This window comes from Carassius auratus, chromosome 11 (assembly GCF_003368295.1).
Source record: "Carassius auratus strain Wakin chromosome 11, ASM336829v1, whole genome shotgun sequence".
In the NCBI taxonomy this organism is placed as follows: Eukaryota; Metazoa; Chordata; class Actinopteri; order Cypriniformes; family Cyprinidae; genus Carassius; species Carassius auratus.
Window position 1 is genome coordinate 10,265,102 of NC_039253.1, and position 6,000 is coordinate 10,271,101.

The 6,000-nt window shown below is 40.1% G+C and overlaps 1 pseudogene; it reads right to left on the bottom strand.

The window, feature by feature from the left end:
- Nucleotides 1-1,037: 1,037 nt before the first annotated feature.
- On the bottom strand, nt 1,038-4,875 carry LOC113110582 (ataxin-7-like; annotated as a pseudogene).
- Nucleotides 4,876-6,000: the final 1,125 nt, after the last annotated feature.

Below are 6,000 nucleotides of genomic sequence, written 5' to 3' on the forward strand. Positions count from 1 at the left end.
TTTGAGTACATTAAGATTACAGCACATGTTTCTTTAGTGCTACGATGGGTAGATGAGATGAAGCATCACCTGCCGTCTCTCATTTTGCTCTGACACGAGCAATTTTTGCATGTGCTAAAAGGTTCACTGAATCAAGCCCTTAATGTACCTAAAATATCTGTGTTGTCCAAGGCATGGTTTTTTAAGAGGATTACAGTGTTTTCTGGAGCTTCAAGAGACGACTGTTGCTCAGGATTCAGTAAAGACATGCTAGGCTAGGCAACACCAAAAACTAGTGCTTTCGAGTTAATACAAGGTGTTCAGAGTTTTGATTTAGGGGTTGGATTGTTCTGTAAAAAAGAAATTGCAATAAATCAGCCTAAAAGAACTCTCTTTTAGCTTATCTGAAAGAAGTCAAAAAAAAAAATCCCCTTGAAATAAAACAAAATCTAATTGAACACTTTTCAAAAATAAATGGAAAATTGTATATGATAAATATCTTGTTCTGTTTGCTATACATCTGCTAACCTGTAAACAAAATTTGGTCTAAAAAAATGTCTAGTTTGCATAATCTTTAAGTTTAGGTTGCTCATTTTGAAACTCCACTCCTGTCATGTCTATCTGTATCCGCAGTGAGTTTAGCTCAATCTAATACAGCCTTCCAGTGAGAGATCATGTGTATGACTAACTTAAGTTGACTGTGTGTCTAACTTCAGGGATGTTGCTCTCCTGTACACTTCCTCCAAGGCTGAGTAGGATTACAGTTTCCAGTATGTCCAGTATGTTCTCGTATGTCCACACCTTCAAGCTAACATACTGAAGAATATCAGTAAAGCCACTCATCTTGTTCACGTCGCACATCTGTCCTATGCTTGGTAGTGTTGGCGAGGCTACGCACCAGCTCAAATCTGTACCTGTTCTGACCCCAGCGCAAGTGCTCAGGCTGGGCAGCTCATGCTCTACGCAGCAGGCTTTGTACCCAATGGTGCATTGTATAGATTCATTATAACCTCCGACAGGAGAACTGTATCTCTCTGGCTTATTATTCCTATCCCGGAGAGTGCCCCTGCATGGCTTTGGGAGGAAATCCTCACGAAGGACATCAATGGGCCACCCAGTGTGCATTCCACCCTGAGGATTGTGGGAAGAGTAAGAGAAAAAGAAGGCCTCGTGCAGAGTGACATGAGGGGGCTGAGGGAGCTCTGGGTCCAGCCTACTGCTCAGCATGCTCAGAGCCTCCTCACCTGTGTCAGGGACGAGCCTTTGGCTATGGGAAAACACACAAGAGTACGCAAATGTAATGTCTAAGAGGAAAGAGACGATATTACATTCTAAACTAAAACGGGGAAGGAAAACAAGCTAACCTGATGTATGAGTGAATTGTTAGGGAGCCCTGGGGGTCCAGGTATAGAGCGAACGTGCTTGCTGTGGATGTTGTTGATTGATGGAGACTTGGCCATTTTGGGCCTGCCAGGACCTTGTCCTCCTCCCACTCCTGCTCCTGACACTGTCAAAGTCATTACAAATCTGAATAAGAGACAGCACTTTGAAATCAAGCAAACGGCATATAATAATGTCAAGTCTACAGTACAAGTGATTTTGGGCTCATAGTGTTTTAGGACTTTATACAATAATGTAAATGCTAAAAAAGATAGACTAATCACTCTGACAGCTCTGTATGAAGTAAACTTTGAAGAGTGGTGAAGTGTAAAAAAAACTAAACCAAGATGAAACAGAATTGAGACTAATGTGAAATGTCCCAGAAACCAGATCACACCTAAACTGAAATAGAATAGAAAGAGAGACTAGAATATTACTAAAATGATATTAGGCAATGAAAAAAAAGGATTGAAGCCAGTTTGAGATGAATAAGAAATTTAGGTTGAAACTAAAATGAAATGAAACCGCTAAATTCAATTAACTGAAATTAAACAGAAAATGGATAAAAACTAAAAGGCATTAAACTGTCTGGATTAAACTAAACAAAAGCCAGAATCTAATACTGGATTAACACCAAAGTGAAACAGAAATCCAAAACTAAAACCAGATAAAATAATAATAATGTGATTAAAACTAAACAAAAAATTAACTGGAAAATAAACAGAAACTGGATTAAACTAAAATGAAGTGAAATAGAAACTAGATCAAAACTAAACAAAGATGAAACAGAAATGGGGTTGATCCTAATGTGACATGACACAGAAACCAGATCACAACTAAATGGAAATAAAATAGAAAGAAAAATAGATTATTACTAAATTGACATTGGACACAACGGAAAAAAATGACAAGCCAAACTGAGAAGAAATTAAAATTTAGATTGAGACTAAACTGAAATGAAGCAGAGAGCAAAATTAAATAACTGAAATAGAAAATGGATAAATACTAAAAAGAAACCAGATCAAAGTTATTAATTTGAACCTAGAATTTGATTCATACTAAAGTGAAACAGAAACTGGATTAAAACTAAACCGAAATAAAACAAAAAACAAATTAAATCTACCTGTAATAAATCTACCAGTTTCTGTAACAGAAACTGAATTTATACTAAAATTAACTGAAATAGAAACTTGATGAAAACTAAAAGATTTAAAAAAAAAAGGGATTGATACTAATGTGAAATGACACAGAACCCAGAACAAAACTAAACTGAGATTAAACATAATGGGATTAAAACTAAAATTAAAATTAAAACAGAAACCAAATTAAAACTGGAATGAAACTGAAACTGAATTAATACTTAAATTTCATACATCAATCTGGATTAAAACTGAAAAGTAAACAAACAAACTGATTCATTTGAATCAAAAAAAAAAAAAAAAAAAAACTAAACTAAACCAAATGAATGCTTTCAAAAAACGTTTAAAGAAATTAAAAAGAACCTGGAATAATAGTAAATAGTATTAGAACTAAACTGAAATTAAACAAACTGGACTGAAACCAAAATATGATTAAACAGAATCTAGATCAAATCTGAAATGAAACAGGAATCTGGATTAAAACAATAAATAAGTAAAAAACAAGGTTTATGCACCTGTGCTGTTGAGGCTACTAGAGCCAGGTGAGCCCTTCCTCCTTTTGGCTTCTAGACGTGAATCTGCATGATGATCGCTGCTCTGGTGAACAAATGGCCCGAGGGAGAGGGTGGAGTCACTGCTGTTCATCACTACGCTCATGCGTTTAATGGACTCAGCTGGACTGCCTGAGGGAGGGCCACGTCCTGTCGAATCCTGCTTCAAGCTCAAAGAGTTGGCCCTGCCTGGGGTGCAATTTACCCCCACGCTGTAAACCCCACTGTGGGATGATGACAACGTTGATGACGATGAAGATGAAGAGGGGGTGGAGGCAAGCGATGTGTGGTAGGCACTGCCAAGGCTAACCGAGTTTACCGCACAGTTCTTCTTAAAAGATGAGGATGAGAAGGAGTCAGAGGTGTAAGTGCTATTGGTGGTATGCAGGGAACTATTTTTCCGCTTCTTGCCTGAACTGAGACTACCGCTGATGCTAGCACTGCTGTTGGTACTGCCCTTGATGACAGAGTTACTTAGGCTGGAGGATGGCTCCCGAGCCTTAAAGGACTTTGTACCGGATCGGGATTTAAGGGTCTGTTGGAGCCCAATGAGGGTAGCGAGGACGAGTGGGCTGAAGGCATCTGGGGTGATGAGGCTGACACTTGTCTAGAAGTGCTACTGTAGGCGGGCTGCTCAGTGGAGGAGGCTTGTGGAGAAGAGCGGGCATTCAGGGTGGTGCCATATGACAGGACTGGCTTGCTGTCATAAGGCGGTGGTGAGGACAAGCTGAGAAACCCTGCAGAAATGGAGGAGGATGAGGAAGAATGGGAGTTTGTGCTTGTCCGGTGAGAGGTTGTCACTGTTGTTGCTGAGTTCTCCATCGCCAGAGGGATTTTCCTAAAGTAAATGCAAGAAGTCATAATAAGGATTTTGTTTAATGGAGAAATGGAGAAGAGGAAAGGGTCTCAACACACTTACTTCCACAATTGTGAGTTGGCATGCTTGTCAAACATGGTGGTGAGAGCGCACCGTACTTGATCCCAGCGTCGGTCGAACGCGTAACAACCTCTACCGTACAATCGACTTCCAAAAGTGCAGAACTGATGAGAGGCAGAAAAGGAATTTGCACTTGGTCCTGAACATTCTCAGATCAAGGTTGACTCAAACCTACTTTAAAGTGGATGGCTTTAAGATCACTTTAAGATCACAATGTTTCTTATACTTACAGCAGCTGGTCGTGGGTGGTAACCTGAATAATGGCAGTCCAGTTTCTCTGTGGCCTCCTCTCTCTCCTCGTTCTCCCCCTCATCACTGGAGAGGTGGCTGGTCTCTGTGCCAACAGGGGCTGGGTGAGAATGATGGGCCTGGTCGTGGACCATGGCTGGGTCTCCTCCACTATGAGAGTTACTACTGTTGAGTCTAAAGACACAGAAAAGCACCCTAACATTTGCCTTCATTGTCAACCAGCCGAACAAAAAACAACTGGAGGTCTATAACAAATTTGGCTAATCAATCAAAAGGAAACCAGTTTAGAGTAAATAGTGGAAAACCAGGAGGAAGCAACTCACCGTGGAAGCCCCGAATTATGAGGTTTGGGTTTGCTGTGGGGCAAAGGCTTAGTGGCATCGGCAGTGCCATTGCCATGGGAGGCCGGGTGAAGGTCTTGTGAGATGCGGGAGGGGGGAGGGTGAGGGTCCCTGAGAGGGGGTGCTGGGTGTGAAGGGTCCAACCTGAACTGCAGCTCCTTGTCACGTGCTTTGCTCTTGTGCTCAGCGAGAAGCGTGTCAAAGCGTTGCCGTCGCCCGAGCACCGCCCTCCTCTGGCTTATGGAATGTGTCTGTGGATAAAAGGGGGGTAAGTAACAGTTCAGATAAACAATTAAATGTTTAGTTCATATATTCAAAGAAATCTAAACATTAGGGAGGTCCTAAAGCTCATACAAACACACACACACGCGTATCGTATTTTTGAGACTATAAGTCACACCTGAGTATAAATCGCATCAGTCCAAAAATACGTCATGATGAGGAAAGAAACATATATCGCACTGGACTATAAGTCGCGTTTATTTAGAACCAAGAGAAAACATTACCGTCTACGCGCCCTCTTCGCGGTTGTAGATGGTAATGTTTTCTCTTGGTTCATGTCTCTTAGTTCATTTCTCTTGGTTCATGTCAAATTAATTTTGATAAGTCACACTGACTAAAAGTCGCAGGACCAGACAAACTATCAAAAAAGTGTGACTTATAGTCCGGAAAATACGATATATATATATATATATATATATATATATATATATATATATATATATATATATATATATACACACACACACACGCAGGTGCTGGTCATATAATTTATTTATTTATTTCACTAATTCCATTCAAAAAGTGAAACTTGTATATTATATTTATTCATTACACACAGACTGATATTTCAAATGTTTATTTTTATTTTATTTTGATGATTATAACTGACAACTAAGGAAAATCCCAAATTCAGTAGCTCAGAAAATTTGAGTATAACAAAACCAATACAAAGAAAAGATTTTTAGAAATCTTGGCTAACTAAAAAGTATGGAAATGAAAAGTATGAGCAATGTACAGCACTCAATACTTATTTGGGGCTCCTTTTGCCTGGATTACTGCAGCAATGTGGCGTGGCATGGAGTCGATCAGTCTGTGGCACTGCTCAGGTGTTATGAGAGCCCAGGTTGCTCTGATAGTGGCCTTCAGCTCTTCTGAATTCTTGGGTCTGACATATCGCATCTTCCTCTTCACAATAACCCATAGATTTTCTATGGCGTTAAGGTCAGGCGACTTTGCTGAACAAATAAGAACAGGGATACCATGGTCCTTAAACCAGGTACTGGTAGCTTTGGCACTGTGTGCAAGTCCTGTTGGGAAATTAAATCCACATCTGCATAATGTTGGTCAGCAGCAGGAAGCATGAAGTGCTCTAAAACATCCTGGTATATGGCTGTGTTGACCTTGTACCTCAGAAAACACAC